The sequence below is a fragment of the Canis aureus genome, chromosome 22 (assembly GCF_053574225.1).
Source record: "Canis aureus isolate CA01 chromosome 22, VMU_Caureus_v.1.0, whole genome shotgun sequence".
In the NCBI taxonomy this organism is placed as follows: domain Eukaryota; kingdom Metazoa; phylum Chordata; class Mammalia; order Carnivora; family Canidae; genus Canis; species Canis aureus.
This window is the reverse complement of record NC_135632.1, coordinates 28,960,027-28,977,569: the sequence shown is the minus strand read 5'-3', so window position 1 is coordinate 28,977,569 and position 17,543 is coordinate 28,960,027. Positions and strand designations below refer to the sequence as shown.

At 36.1% G+C, this 17,543-nt stretch overlaps 1 protein-coding gene across 1 annotated transcript in view; it reads right to left on the bottom strand.

The window, feature by feature from the left end:
* KCNH8 (potassium voltage-gated channel subfamily H member 8) overlaps positions 1 to 17,543 on the bottom strand; it is a 363,281-nt gene that overhangs the window by 71,499 nt on the left and 274,239 nt on the right. The gene's annotated exons all lie outside the window — the stretch shown is intronic.

Genomic DNA, 17,543 nt, shown 5'->3' with positions numbered 1-17,543 from the left:
GACTTTTGTTAAGAGATGTTATTCACTGGCCACTACTTTCTTATAAACACTTCATTTAATGGCTGCCCCAAAAGAGATGAAAGTCATTATACTTTTTAAGTAGTAATAATTCTGCCCTTTTCTGCTAAAGTTATAGATTATGGAACTGTACTAAGTAATTAAAATGCATATTTTAAACAACTGGGAATTCCTTGAGACCAAAGAGAATTGCTTAATGGCAAGTATTGTGCCTTATTCATCCTGTTTCCCTAGAGAAATGTTTGTCAACCCTTAGCTTGCCTCAGAAACATCTAGAGGGCTTGTTAAAGAGATAGCCAAGTGCATCCCTGGAAGTTACTGGTACAATTCAGGAGGCTGGGTAGGGGCTGGGAATCTGCCTTTGTAATAGATTCCTACATGATGCTGATGCTGCAGATGGAAGGGAACACACTTTGAAAAGCCACTGCTCTGGTACAATGATTCTCAACACTGGCTATAGCTAGAAGACTTTTTAAAAAAATACACTGCCCAACGGCTGTCTCCACTAACTGCATTAAAATTTCTGTTGCCAAGACCAGGTACCGGTATTTTTTAAAAGTCCCCAGTAAAATCTAATGCAAAGATAGAATTTAGAACCACTATTCCAGTACTTAGCAAAGCACTAACAAGAATAAGTTTTAATAAATGTTTAAAAAAAAAAAAAGAATGAATTAAGGAATGAATAAATGATTCTTGCACTCTGTCACAGTATGAGACAATATGACAACATTGATGCAATGAAACAGCATATACGCATTTGTAAATTTGTACTAGAATAATGAATATATGTTTTGATGATAGAGAATAATAATAAAACATTAAATTTCACATTATAAAAGGTGATGCTGTTAGTAAGCTATGAATATTTACTCTGTCTGGAAAGCTTTGTGATGAAATAAACACTAGTGATGGGGTTCAGGGCAAGCTGCCCCAGAATGTGCCACTTTGGCATGTGAATTATTTGAGCTGAAGGCAATCAAGGCCTAACAGACTCAAGAAGAGCCTTTTACTTTCCTCTCAATTGCCTAAAATAATTTAAATAGGGGGCCTATACCAAAAAGAGAGCTATTACCAGGGATAACTTTTTACATCAGAAAGGCAAACATTTGTTTACCAAACATTTATTGTTCTTATCTTCCAATGAATTGCATTCCTTCCCTTTGAAGCCCCCTTCAGTTTAACTCAGGATGGCATATGACTCAACTACCTGTCTTTGACCTCCTCATGTCTATGTGAGACTTCCATATGTACTAAATTAAGTTGTTTTTTGTTTATTTGATTGTCTTATGTCAATGTTATTATTAGCCAGCCAAAGAACTTAAAAGAAGGAAAAAAACTTCCTCCCCTACACTAGATTCAATACAGATTTAAATCTGGACTCTTTAATTTACAGGCCGTAGGAACAACTAACTTCTTTAAGTTTCACTTTTCTTATTTGTAAAAACAAGGATATTGTCTAACTTGTAGGGCTGCAGTGGATCCAATGAAGTGCCACATATGAAAATGCCAACCACCGTTACTGGTAGAGGGTTGGTGCATCATATCTCTTTTCTCTTTCTTGCTTCTCTTGATAACATTGAACAAGAAAGTACACAATCCAGAAAGGTAAGAAAAAATAAGAGATCAGCAGTGAACTGTAATGGAAAAGAAAGGTGGTGACCACATGTATTCAGTAGAACCTAAGGTAAGGATTAGCATTTTCTAATAGCAACAAAAGGGAGAAAATTCAGATGGCAGTGGTTTTTAAAATTGAAGGAGTAATACACCTCTATGTAAATCTGAAGAGAGACATGATCCTTTTGTCAGAACAAAATTCATGTGAAGACTCTTGCACCACTGTATTCATTTTTAGTTGGTTCATGGCTTCCTGAAGCCCCTTCATACATATCAGATTAAAAACCTCTGTTCTAGAAGTGAGTGGGAAGAGAAAGTGATAAAAGGAGACTTAATAAAACTTAGTCTAATCTAGTATAGAGAAAGATTCAGAAATAAAAACAACTTATCCAAGATTAATTGAAGAGATAGCACAAAAGCAAATCAAATGTGCATTTAAAAAATATTACTGGTATGTTTATATACACTGTAGGAAAACAGTCTAGACACAGAAAAAAATCAGGAAGCAGAAATAACATCTGAATTTATTGTCATATTCAGGATGTTGATTTCTCAGAGTGGTGCCCCTGTTGGCATTTGATCCAAATACTATCAAATCTGAGAACAAGAGGATGCTGAATGGCCAGTGGGTTGGCTGTTTCTTATGTGTCTTCCAACTTGTGCTCTGAAAGGTTTGTTGTTGTATTATTTCTACTGGACAAGGAAGTGATTAGAAGGGCTCTCATCCCTTTGTTCCATATTGGTCATTTCTGCTAATTACTGGGCAACTGAAGAATACCATTTTGGCCAAAGAGTAAATATTGCATGACCTATTTTTTGTTTTAGTTGATGCACAGAAGAAGAAAAAAATCAGAAACAATAAAGCTACTGCTTCCTCTTGGCTGAATCAGCTATACAATCAGACCATGAAGAAGCAACTGGACCATCTACTGATCTTGAAGTAAAGTATTCATTTACTTACAGAAGCCAGTTTTCTCACTTAAAAAAAAAAAAAAAAAAAAAAAAAAGCAAACAAACAAACCCAGTCAATAGATTTGGTTAAGTTCCTTAATTTGAATAAAAGTAAAAGACATAAGAATTCTCTGAAACAAATCAGTTCTCATATAAATTGATTTCGGTATTAAAATAGGATAAAAGTTTGTATTAGGACACACAGATTATATCCTCATCCAATGCCTGTTCATTTACAATGTGGAAAGCTATCTCAGAAGTGATTCAGGGAGCAAAATGCAGAGGAACGACAGACCTACTTTTGTTGATATCTCTTTTCTGTCTAGCCAACTGTTCTGTCTATTTTCAGAAACATCTTGTTTTTTAAGAAAGGTTGCTACTAAACTGTGTTACAGCTGACTGAGCGAAAGCAATAATGATGATGACAAAACCTGGTAACACGGAAAAGAGGTAACACCCACAAATCCGGGGATTGGATCTGTGGGCTAAATAAAACTTTTTCACAGAACAGCTCGTCCAAAATGAGAGCACATGTTCACTGTAACAAGACAACATGTCACTGTACTGTACAGAAAAAACAGTTTAACCAATTTGGAAGCCAATCTTTTTTTATGCTGGAGAAACTCATCTCTAAAGGAAGGGATGTCCTAGAACAGTCTGTCTGCTTCTGCTCAATTTTTTTTCCTAAAGAACATTTTGAAGGAAAAACATACACAACATAAAGTAGAATCTAAATATACTGAATACATTCCCCTCTCATAAAAACAAAAGATAACAAAATAATCCTATCATTAGTAAAATTGATTAGATAAATAAAAGAGTATATTTCTGGAATAAAGATCAATTTCAAAGCCCAGAAGAGCCTGTAACTTAGTATAATTCAATACATATATTTTTCATTGTATTCTTACCATGGGCTCAATATTTCACTTAATTACATACTTTAACTCTAAATGGAAGTTCTTAATTATTTTACTCTTTAGGTTTCCTACAATAACTCACTTATTTTTTTTTTTTTTAAGATTTTATTTATTTACTCATGAGAGACACAGAGAGAGACAGAGAGGGAGAGACACAGGTAGAGGGAGAAGCAGGCTCCAGGCAGGGAAGCCCGATGTGGGGACTCGATCCTGGGTCTCCAGGATCACGCCCTGGGCTGAAGGGAGTACTAAACTGCTGAGCCACCTAGGCTGCCCAACTTATTTACTTTTACAATGCATGTGTGTACAGTTTGTACAGGTGTGACCTGCTTTATACAACATATGCATTCTTGAAAAGCTTAGTTTAGGTTAGCACTTAGTAAATTATTTTAGGTTTAATGAAAGAAATAGGAACATGTTATTTAAGGAAGACCTATGGTGAATTTCTTTGGTCACATAAAATACCTTAGGAATATAAAAACTACCCAGTAAAATATAAGCTTAGTAAATCAGATTTATATGTGTGTTAAGATATGTTTGTATGGATAGAGAAAAGAGAGAAGGGACTAGCACATGCATAATTACACCAAAATTCAAAATGGTACTTTACTTAATTGGGTATGAATGAACCATGCTGTATTAGGGTTTAGCTAGACGCAACAATGGAGCCCATGCTAGAGTTTCCTTGTTACTAGGTTGGCGCGTAGTTTACTTTTCGCTGAGGACTTCCTGTGCTCCAGACACTCTACTAGGGCAGTACATCTTCCAACTCATGGATAGGCCTTAACTCTATGGGATAGGTTATCATCCATATTTTGATTCATTATTTCACTAATCATTGTAACAATTTAGAAATTATCATCCCTGTTTTAAAGGTAGGAAAACTAAGACTCAGAGGGATTAAATAAATTGCTCAATATGGCAATTTTAAATCCTCAGGATTTTAATCCAGATATGTTCACTGTTGGAACTCAAATTCTTGGCCACTATGCATAGTACCTCAGTGTGCTACAGACCTAAGAGTACCAGCATTGCAGTGTAACTGAATGCCTTTACAAGCGAGGTACCATCCTTTATGATGGAATACAAACATGGTAAAAAAGAAATAGTATAGTTAAACCTTCCCAGAAGCAGACTCTGAGACATGGCTTTATCTATAAGTAATTTATGTAAGTTCTGGGTCCAGTCAATATTTTTGGGAGACAATAGGGAAGGGGCACATAGAGTGGAAGCAGCCAATGAAGTGTGTCTGTAGTTACCGCTATAGACAACTGCAGCCTAATCCTACTGGGGAACCTCTGGGATCAGTGTGGAACACACCTTCGGTTGGAGCAGGGGATATATATATATATATATATATATATATAACAGCTATCAGCTATCAATAATTGACGGCGGCTCCAAGGGAGTTTGAATTCCCTACCATTGCCATGACTGCTAGCAAAGGAGCCTTCCATACCTGAAGACAGTGCCTCAGGCATGGATACATAGCTACAGATCCTAAGGATGGGAATCATATAGATTGAGGGGACATGGTGGAGAATCAAGAACATTTTCGATAGCAGCCAACACTTACTAAATGCCAAATGTTTTACTAGGCTTCCACATAACATTATTTTCATACAACTATCACAATTACTCTGCCTTAAAAACAAAAGAAAAATAAAAAACTGATGATGAGTCCCAACAGAGAAGTTCAGCAATTTTCTCCCTTCTTTTCGGGAGTTTTAGAACTGAGAGGCAAGTCCATACTTTTCTAAATAAACATCCATGATCTTTCTACCATACTATACTTTTTTTTTTTCATACTATACTTTATAAAGAAGTAATAATTTTAAACAATCTTTTTAATTGTGCTTGTGGAAACCATTATTTAGTAAGTTTGCATTTTCAGTGGCCACTTTTGCTTAGAGTGGGAGATTGTGTCTCAAAGGCACATATCATATCAGAGAAAATAGAAGAATTATCCAAACATAATCCACAATGTAGACATGGGATAACATGGCATTTAGAACCTGAAAATTACTTCAACAGGGATCAAGAGGCTTCTAATGTAAATTCCAAGCATAGAAAATACTATAGTTAACATTTGCTTCCCCTCCCTCCATACTTAATCCTTTTGGACTTCATTCAGATGAGAGGTAGAAAAACACTGTTTTATGAGTCCTAAGGCAGGAGGTGTCTTACTGGGAGAGGCAAAGCCATGGGAGACAATGATTGTAGTGCATAGCATGAGAACTTCTCTGATCTCTTCAGCCTCCCACAAGGGGCTGAGGTGTAGGCCTGCCCAGCTGCAGGAGTGAGTGAGAGATATGAAACTAGGTGTCAGAAGTCTGAGTGTATGCATGTGTTTATGTAGGCTTGTGGGGGTGGTGATGGTGTGGTACTGGAAAGCCAAAGCATTTGTCAGGTATTGTATTTACTGTTATACATATTCAAAAAGGAGTTGTTAACCCCCAAAAAATATTACAAAAAAGCTTAAGATTTCATCTCCATTGTCTCTTAAAATATCTATATATTCATCTCCATTTCTTAAGGTTCAACTAGTACCTGTTGCTATAGGTTTTTGTTTTGTTTGTTTTTTGATTTAAACAAACTTTTTATTTTGGGATAATTTTGACTAATAAAAAGTTGCAAAGAGTACAAAGAATTCCTATATATCCTTCACCCAGTTTCCTCTACTATTAATATCTTAATGTTTGTCCAACTATGAAATTAACATTGACACATTACCATTAACTAAACTACGGACTTTCAATATTTTAATGTAATAAAGAGTTAAGGAGTTCAGAGACTTAGATTTCAAAACTCAATCTCCACCTCTACTTCATCCCATGTTACAGGATGTGACTGCGGATTAGACGAGAAGGGCACCACGCTACAGTGGTATTTGATACTGATTTGTTGATTCCACTAAAGAAAAGGCATCAATAAATCTGGGGTCCTAATTTGAATAGGAACTCCATCATTTAAGTTCCCACTAATAGCACATTTTGGTTTTCATACACCGGGAGGTATCTTACATTTCTGAAATGGTATAACTTACTTTCGAGGTAAAAGTCTGAAACAAAAAGGATTAACCATACAGTGAAAGGCTGGACTCTGAGTCAGGAAATTGGGATCCTAATCTTGGTCCTGCCATTAATTAAGTTGATATATGACCCTATATGGGTCACCAGTTAGCGCCAGTTAGCCTTTCTGGTCTTCCATTTTTCCATCTTGAATATGAGGTGATTGGATTGAGTAATCTCTTTTTCCATAATCTTTTAGTAATGTTTCTCAGATCTAAGATTTTATGAAACAAGATCCTGTAATGTTTCATCACAAGTGGTTGACTTTCTTAAAGCAAAATGCTTGTGTAATAACCCATGATCTTATGAATCCATCTTTTATTTGTTTTTAATTATTTGAGTGATAACCCATCGACAAATATTGATGGGATAAGGATGGGAGATTTTCACATTTTGATGTGTGTATCATTTCTGCTCTATTCCCACTGCTGAACAATTTTTCAGAAGCAATATTATGTGATGTTGATACTGTCAACAAAAAGATGTACTGCTTGCGCTAAAACCAGTCCAGAGTTTGCCAGTTCTCTAAAGTCTACTTGAATATGAAGTTTGTATGAAAGAAATTTCCTGACTATTGATTGCTAAGGTCTAGCATTTCACTTCAGCAACGATGAATTGAAAGGTTACACACTATGGTAAACTACCAAAATTGATCATTAATACATGCAGCAAAAAAACAAAAATCAAACCAAACAGAAATCCTCCAGAAAGAACACGAAATGTGAAACAACCTGAAGCCACAGTTGAGCAACTACTGTAGAGTTTTCTGACTGGTCCTAAGAAGAGGCAGTACAGGCCATCTGTTTCCAACCAACTGAGGCACTTCCAAATGCCTTTCAAATCTTGGTTAAAAATAAAGGAAATTCTAACAAAGATTAGGCTCATGGCTAAGTTAACAGAACCTAAACTATGAACTATTTGCCTTTAACCGTCCTATATGAAATGCTCATACAGTTCACAATGCTTTCAGATCTGCCTCACCATGAGCATTTTTTCCTGAGTCATTGCTTATATGTTTTTCATGGCTTAATGAGTTTGTGACATACATTCATGTCTGAGCACAGAGTAGCATTTCCAGAGACAACTTGTCACTCGATAAGAAAATTCTAATCCGAAGCACTCATTCTTTGCACAAAGAGACAAAAACAAGTTTCAGGAAAATAATTTAGGGTAAAAGTAATTGAATCCAACCAAGTAATTTTACTTTTGTGGCATGCTAAATTTATTTTCATTATCTGCTCCCAATCTCCTTTATGTTTTCTCTTTTCTCTCAAAGATTCAGAGTTGCTACAAACCTAGGGAAGAAAAATGAATTGACATGTCCCACGTTTGCAAACCATTTCTCAGCTGTTGTAGTTGCCTGGCAGTCATTTAAATTAGAAGGATAGGCTTTGATATCCATTAAAAAGGAATCTTAAGTTTCTCTGGTTTGTAGAACTTCAAAATAAAGTTCTAATTACATTTCTTCCAAATGCATTAAAGGAAATACATTTTCTAACATCTCAATTATAAAAGTAATTCAAATAAATTAAGCCATAGAATATGCTAGAATGTTGTGTTCAAATGCCCCATTAAAGAGTCCTCTGGATTTTCTTTACCTTTAGTTAGGTCTGAAACTAAAGGCATTTTCTATGTTCTAAAGGCATTTTCTTCAAGTTTCTAGGAAATACCCATGTGTCAAAATAAAACACCAAGTTTGAAGTGTCAGCCTTGGTTCTCCTTTAGAAGAATGTCCAGTAATGCATTTAAAACATATAACTAACTTTGTTTGATGGCTTGATGGGGGAATGAAATACAATAAGTGGTGGGAGTTTTGCATGAACATTCCAAAATAAGTTTTTTGCCAGCACATGGCTGAGGGGTCAGATGTGAAGTTAACACAGGTGTGCCCAAGACACCTACAGGTGGCATGGAAATTTTTACAAATGAGAAGTAGACAGAGTGCCCAGAGACAACAATCAAGGAACAAGAGATGCAGGAAAAATGCAGAAGAGAAACGTGACAACAGAGAAATGTATCTGACCAAGGAGTTCTGTAAACCTGAATAACTCAGAAGGCAAGCAATGCAGCATAGGAAAGTGCTACTTAGTTGTGTGATGTTAGCTAACTTACTCATCTTCTTGGGCCCTAGTCTCCTTCTTGCTAAAATGGAGAACATGACAGTAACTCACCTCATAGGCTGCTGTAATGTCAAGTGACACAGTTCACATAAAGGGCTTAGCAGAATGCAGAATTAACCACAGCAAGCACTAGATAAAAAAGCTATTCTTATTGTTGCTGCCATTGTTTGAAAGGAATGAAGGTTTTCTGTCTTACTGAAAGTAATGCAGACTTCTAAAATCCTTCATTCCTCAAGATTGGTATAAAATCTTAACCCACCATCTCATTTCCATCCGTATAAAATAATGAACATGGTAGCAGAAATAACGTGAACAATCACATCATTCTTGCAAATCAGGGATTTTGTATCATTCGTATTACAAATGTCACTTTCTGTATTGAGGTACTGAAGACACAAAATCGATAGGATGTAAGTTCATAATATTTTGTCATCAATTTCTTTGCCATTACTTGATTTGTTATGGTAAAAACAGTATGTCATAATATTCTTGCTTGTGCCTTCGTGGCTGGAGACCACACGCTGATCATCAAATGTGATGAATATTTTATATATCATTTAATTTAATCATCGAGGGATCCCTGGGTGGCGCAGCGGTTTGGCGCCTGCCTTTGGCCCAGGGCGCGATCCTGGAGACCCGGGATCGAATCCCACATCGGGCTCCCGGTGCATGGAGCCTGCTTCTCCCTCTGCCTGTGTCTCTGCCTCTCTCTCTCTCTCTCTCTCTCTCTGTGTGACTATCATAAACTAAAAAAAAAAAAAAAAAAAAAAAAAAAAAAAAATAATAATTTAATCATCGATTGTGTTAACAATTTCTTACAACTCTAAGAGCCAAGCATTACAATCTAAAATGTTGATATTAAAATATTAGTACTTGGAAAGGCTAAGTCAAACATGAGAGACATCTGTTAGGGAGAAGGACCAGCTTTTGAATCTGGAGTTGTCTGAGTTGAGAGTCTTTACACTAGTTAATATCATGCTACCTTTTGATCCTTCTTGTCAATCAAGATTTTGGTATTAGCACGCTCCTGATTGACTTCGTCTCTTTTATAGAAATGGCTGCTGCAATTGATTTTTCTATGTCATTGCTTTTCCCTTCCACCTGCAAATAGAAATTTTCCATACTCCTTCTGCTGCTTATAGTCACCATCATCTAAGACGTGTGGTCAGGAGACATGGTGTTATTTTTATTTTGAGACTGGAAACTTTTGTGATGCTCTTTGCTGCCCCACCACCCCCACCAGAAACCTTAGCTATTATTCTAAAGGCAGTTGGCGGGAATTGATATGTTAATGGTCAGTGTATGCAAAAGCTTGGGGAATGTGAAAGCTTTTTGGAACTGTAGCCTGAACTCTCAGCAAGTCCCCAAGGTTTCATTTTTCAGGAATAGAATTCTTTGGTTATCCTCTCATGGACTTTGCAAGAGACTTTATATAGGTCAGGTCCATGTTGTGAAGGAATTAGAGACCACACAGCTTTTGTTTTTCTTATGAAAACCCACTTTCTTATGTAGTTTCTTGGACCTTATTAAAAATATTAGGTAAACTAAGTACTTTGAACCATGTTTTAACCATCCCATTCATTGGCATCTGACTTTTGATTTCACCCGCAGATACCAACTCTGTTTACAAATTCATTATTTGGCAACCGTAATGCCTTTTTAATGGATTGGAAACAATGGAAGCAAGGGCAAAAGATGGTTTAGTCTCCAGCCTGGCATGCAAAAGTTGGTTTAACTCACACTGTAATCAAAGTACAGTATATAGTTTATCTACATATTTGGCTAAGTCTTACCCTAGCAATTTGGGGGAAGAAGGTGTTTTTACTTTCATTGGATGATATCTTCTGAAATACCTTCAGTTCTGTTTCTGGGAAACGTGTTTCAAATGCCACAGGGCAGGTTTTGTAGGTGTCATTCCGGGAGAAAGCTGTCCCACTCTAGGCATAGAGCAGAAGCCGCAAGAGGAACATAGTAATGAAAACAAAGAAGTCCAAAGACACCAGAACATCTTGAGAAAAAGTGGCAGGAAGCATGGGTAGAGTGGCAGTAGCATGGGTAGGCACGGCTGAGGGAGCAGTACACAACCCTAGTGAGCCCAGGCTGTGGCAGAGGCAGGATTTGGCTCCCAGTTCCAACTGCTGAGGACCCAGGAACATGTGAGTTACCCTGTAGTCACAGCCCAGGCTCTCTCTAAGACTAGGGTTGAATCCAATCTGCCTCCCCTGGCTACCCACCCTTTGGCCCTATTTCTACTCTTTTCTTCCAAAATATAGCAGTATTTCCTATGTTTAAAAATACAATTGTCAATGCTCAACTGCAACCACTTTTCAAGGTCATATGACTCCACTTCCTGTGCCCGGTTTCCCTTTTCTGAACATCCTGCAGATTGTTCAGGTCTATCTTTGATGTTTTGTCTCAGAATAGAATGCAGTTAATTTTTGTATTTTGGTTTGTTTGTTTGTTTGTTTGTTTTGGTCAGCAATTGTGACCAAAGACTTGGTTGATGACAGGACTTGGTTCCTGAAAGCTCTGTTCTTACATCCAGTCCCCAGCCGAGTGTACATTCAGATCAATTCTCTTTCTTAACCTCCCACCACTCCTCAAGAGAGTCTTTTCTTGAGCCGGGAGACTAACATATTACTTTCATTGTTTCCACCTGTTCAGGAGTTTCTAAATAGCTCAAAATTCATTAATTAATTCACTCACTTAGCAACTATTTAGTAACCATGCATAATGCTTGAGATGCTGTGAGATGTAAAGACAAGGGAACTGGGGCATCATTGTCTTGCAGTCTGCTTGGGAAACTCTAATAATAGTGTACATTTGTCTGAACCAAGGGCCCCTTGCTGGAGCAATCAGAAATGGTTTAGAGAAGGAGAGTATTCAGAGTGTACTGCAAAGAATAACAGAGATGGAGGAAAAGTGCATTTTGGGAAGTTAACTAAAGGCACTAGGCCAGGAACATTTAATGCACATATGGAGAAAAGGAGTTTATGCAATTGGGCTGAAGTGAAGGGTATGGGACAGGAAGTCATGTAAAGTATGTTTAGCCTGCAAGTTTGCAAACTTAAAACTATCCTCCTTTTCTTCCAAGATATCAAAAATCAACAAAAGCAGTCAACCAAAAGGAAAGTTGGGTTTAAACTGCTCCATCAAGGACTAACATTTGATATAATGGATTACTTTGTGGCAAGAATGTTAAGCCTTTGAATAAATTAACAGGAAAACTGCCAAATCATTCTCCTCCTAGGTATATGCATGTGTGCATGTGTGTGCGCGTGTGCATGTGTGGGTGAGAGAGAGTGAGAAAGACAGAAAGGGAGTGAGTGTCAGAGAAACAAATCACAAATAATGTGGGGATGAATTTAGTATAATTCTTGCTAGAATCGGGATGGTTCCTTCAACTTTATTTTGAGAATACTCATAATGAAAAAGATACTGCACATTCTTAAAATCTAGAAATAACTTTTGAAGAAACAATAAGGCAAAAGGTACCAAGGCCTTGAGAAACCGCTGGAGAAACCTCTGGGGGTTTATCTCAGGGTCATTCGGTCTGACAAAGTTCAATAAATGTAGAAGAAAGAGAAACACGTTTTCAGTCTTGGGAGAGGCTCATACTGAAGAGTTTGAGTTATTGGCATTCAAGTCTCATGCTGGTATCTAGATTACAATTTTTAATCATTATGAATCATCATCACTATGATGCAATACTCACAAACATTTTTAAGGATCTTGCAAAACTCTCAAACCTTCAGTGATTTCATTTAGGACTTATTTTTATCCCCTTTCACTTTGCAGTAATCTATGTAATCAATTTTTCATTTCCATTGCTTAGCCCTCTGTCCCTCTCCTTCCCCTCCCACCACTGGATGCTTTACTGCCCTTTCATCTCATCTGATTATCTGCCTGCAGCTCCCATTAGACCGCAGTTTCTTGAGAGTAGGAATTATTGTCATCTTATACGCTTGATTCCCAAGCCTAACTCAGGGCGTGGCACCTAATATGCAGCCAATACATATTTATTAAGTGATAAAATATATCCTTCTCAATCATAATCATTGCAAAATAGATACACTTGCCATGAATATAAAACAAGCTTTGGTTTTGCAGAATGGGTTAGACTTCAGCCCCATGACTACTTCACAATCTGACTTCAGGGAAGCTAGCCCTCTAAGTTCCAACTCCTTCAACTAAAAAAGGAACTAAAAATGCCTTCTTGTTTTTGAGAGGCTTGAAGAAGATAATTTTGTTAAACATCTGTCATGGTGCCTGGAGTGATTACTGTGTAAAATGTTGGATCTTTTTCACCTTTCCTGCAGTCTTCCATCACTTTGTCACAAATAACTAGATGATTCCAAAACAAATTAGCTTTCTAAATTAGAAGATGAGTTGACAATTAATTTTCATCATATATCATGTATATAACTAAAAATGGACATGTGCCAGTAGGGAAATTTGGGTGTTAGAATAAAGTTATCCATTAATATAGACAGATAATAAAACATATTGAGGCATTACATCACTTAGCAAAACCATATGTCTCCTGATTAATTTCAGTGAGGTGTCTAAAAATTCGAAGGACATGTTGACCCACTGTTTGGACTGCAATGATATTTGATGCCTCTCTCCATGTAGATGCCATCATTGTTCTATCTCATGCTCTTTGTTCCTTGTTCAGAGACATAAACATATTTTAATTATGCTATCCAATTAATAAGCATGGTTAGTAGAAATGAAACAAATAGAGTTGATGAAGTTGAAAAGAGACCATGTTCACATTCGCTAGTTACCAACACAAAATAACCTGATTGAAAATAAACATTCTTTAGGAACAATGAGACAGTGAACATTGATCAGGGACAAATTAGACACAGTAGAAATAATCAATTAAAAAAACCATAATAGCTACAACTGCACAAGGTAAAATTGTTATTGACCAAAAATGATGGAAGAATAAAATCTTCTTAACAAAAATTAGTTCTTTAAAACGTACATTGAGAAAATTGAACTTGCTGGAAATGTCACAAAAGAAAACTCATTCTATCTGATTTGAAAAAAATTGATTGATGAATTAAGTCTTTGGTACAAAGTTCACACAGGAAAGAACTTACCTTGATAAAAAATAACTTCAATAGAAATTTTAAAAAGGAAATGGAAAGGAATTATTTAACACTGCTGTATAGGTATTTGATACAAAAATTAAGTATAATGAAGTTAAGTGACTTCTAGATGAGAAGTCAGAAATGTTGTTCTAGTGAAAATGTCTGTATACTAAATATACAATGGAAATGTCCTTAGGGGTCAAGAGAGTAAGGACAAACATCCACAGAGTTAGTTAAAATGCAGGGTTCAAAATGGTAGGATCAAAACATCTGCCTTCATCAAAATCAGTTCAATATTTGGTCGAATAAAGATGTTTTAATTGTTTGATCAATATTTCAATGCAATTATTGACTCAGAAAATAGAGACTTTTACTAAAATAATTCCATTGAGCTTGCCATCCAAAGATGGAATCTTTCCCTTCCAGGGAATGAAAAATATGTGATTCACCAATTTTAAAGAATGTAAAATCCTCTAAGTTGGCAGTGGCAATGAATTGGTGTTTGTTTCCCCGACGCAGACACACACACTCAGTAAGGCCATGATAATTGTTAAGAATGACTATCTGATATGACTTGCTTACACCACTCATCAAGCATGTTGTCAACAGAAAAACAAAATAATACTGGGTTATTCATTTAAGAAGATCTAATTCTTCAGAAACCTATTATACCATGGTATTATTTTTGGATTTGCAAATATATTTGCATTGCTATGAACAAGCATTTTTTTGTATGAAACATACAAAACACTGTATTGGAGATAGGAATCATGTCTCCTCAGTTTATGACATACTCTTAAATCAAGTACTAATTGGCTCTTTGAAATAATTTCATTGGTTATTTCCTAGAGGGTCAGTCACCACATATTCCACGATATACCATTTCAGCCACAGAATAGCTTTGCAATCTGTAAGCCTAAACCAATATATTTAAAAAAATTAATGGGATTAACTAGCACTAAAAATACGATTTTATGAGCAAATGATAAAATTAGAAATACCACCCTTCTATATATGACACTTAAAAAAAAGCCAACCTTGACAGAATTCCATTTCAGGCTAGAAAGACTACTAAAAATAAAACTGTAATCTCTGACCATCAGCAGCAGATTTTCAGTAAAGACTGCGAGCAGTTTGCGTGCTGGCTTCAACACTATAAATCAAGTACATAAAGTTTCTGGAGAACAAAATCAGCTGTGAGAGTCATGATTTTAATAAAATATCATAGGGCAGTAATAGGAATAATGATAGCTAAAACAGCAGCAGTGGCAGTGGCAGCAACAGCTGTTAACATGAAATGAGCATCTGATAATCACTTCCTATCACTTAATCTCCATCATAACCTGGTAAAGAAGCTAATCCTGCTTCTATTTCACAGATGAGGAGCCAGTGCCTAGACAGGTAAATGCCACACACAAACCCACACAGTTGGTAAGCAGAGGATTCAGGTTTTGAAGTCTGAATCTAGAACTCGCATTCTTAAAAGCAGTCATGTGACATCTGATCTTTTGAGATCAAATATAGGTTTACAGGAAGCTATCCAGCCCAAAATTAATTTTCAATGTTTTCATGAGAGAAAATGGATAAAGAGTTTGAAAGCTGTATAAAGCTTGATGTACATTAACTTTTATTTCCATCTTTAATATTTCAACGGAGGGAATCTTCTGGCATCCAGTTTCTGCCAGTCTATTTAATTTTGGTGTAGAGGACAAGGGCATGGACAAATATACAAGGAAACAAATCTACCATTTTTGCAGAGAGACTTCATAAATCATTTCTATCTTAACAGGGTTCTGGTCTCTAAGTTTCTGAGGAATTAAGTTTGGGATTTGTCTCTGTCTTTCCTAACTAATCTCAGTGGAAAAAAAACAAAACCAAAAGACTCTGTCCAAGTAAATGACCTGTCAGTAAAGAGATTTTAGCAGTAGTCTCCATAGTGTCTTAAACTATGAACCACATTTTAATCACTTCTTCTATTTGTGGCTAGTTGGAGAAAGACATACAAGCAAACACCCAAACATACACACATGACAAGAACCAAGGAAAGAGGTATGGACATTTTTAAACCAGATGTCTAATTGGTTTACATAAAATGTCCAATTATCTTTTTATCTTTTATCTTTTATCTATAACTCATGGTCATGTTTGTTAAAATCTCAAATGGAGAAATAACTCCAGTGGAAATTCTTTATAAATTTAATACCACTTTATAAAAGTAATCACACAATGAGGATAACAAACAGAAGAAAACTTTTCATTAGTTATGTATATAAAGCTTATACTTCATATACAAGTATATATACATGAGGATATAAAGTGTGAGACAAATTTCCTAAAAATAGCATGTGTATTCCTTTTCATGTGAATGTACAGCTGGACTAAACAGTTTGACAAACATCACAAGGAGAAGTATTGCCTACATTTCTCTGTTTTGAGTTTGGAATAAGATTTCTAAAATACTCTATTAATCAGGTCACACCTTCTCTGGTCTCTCTTGTCTTAGAGATCACATCTGCACATCTCAGCCAAAACTCTCAACCATTATTTTGGCCTTACCTCTCTTTTTACTCACTGTGTATCTGAAAAGGCAAATTGGTTACCTATGGACTGGATCAGGTCCAGTTATTTACACTGTGCTTACATTGTGCTTTTCAAGTTCTGCATTACTTGCCAATATTTAAATATCAGACATTTAACAAAAAATCCTGACTCTCAAATTCTCTGAAAACATCAGTTAATGTAGCTGGACCTAGGTCATAGTTGGTTCTCTCAAGTAGGGCTTGCATTCTCCACTTCTTTCAGAACTTAATTTCAGTAACCTTTAGTTTCACACCTGGCCTCCTTCATCCATAAATGCTATGACTTCCTCTTGTTAACTTTTTATTTTATTCAAGAATGTTCTGCTCCACACAAACTCATCTACTAACTGTTCCTCAAATGCATTGTGAAATTTCCTACTTCCATGAATTTATTCACACCATGTATACCACACCTAAATATTCTCTAAATGTTCTCCTCTAAAATAGTATTCACCTTTTAAAGTTCATCTCCAATGCCATTCTCAAAGAAATTCAGTTAAAATTATTTTTATTTCTTTCTAAGCTCTCTTTTTTAAAGATTTTATTTATTTACTCATGAGAGACACACAGAGAGAGGCAGAGACATAGGCAGAGGGAGAAGCAGATTTCCTGTGGGGAGTCTGATGAGGGACTCTATCCCAGGACCCTGGGATCATGACCTGAGCCAAAGGCAGATGTTCAACCACTAAGCCACCCAGGTGCCCTGTTTCTAAAAAACTCTCCAGGAAATTTTTATGTGTGCAAATTTACAGCAAATCAGCCTTTAAAAAATAATTTTTGTGTAGTTTTGTGTCTATCTCTTGACACTCCAAGAAGAGAGTATAAGGCAGGGGCTCTAATTTACAACTCTTTGCATTGCTTGCAGCTCATAGCACTGTCTTTTTTCAGTCCTCAACAAATATTTATTTCATAGTAAATACTGAAAACCTTGTAGAGTTTAAATGCAACAATCTCAAAGACTCAGTTCTTTTTCTATTCTATTTTTCAATATATCTATAGTCTATTATGAAAATAATCTGCAGTACATTGAACTGTCACCTATTCCAAAGAATATGATTAATATAGTAGCTAGAAATAATTCTATATCAAGCAATTTGATGATGCCTTCTCTAGACAGCAGCATAATTCATTTTCCTAGTAACTGAACAATTCTGTTTGAAGGACTGGA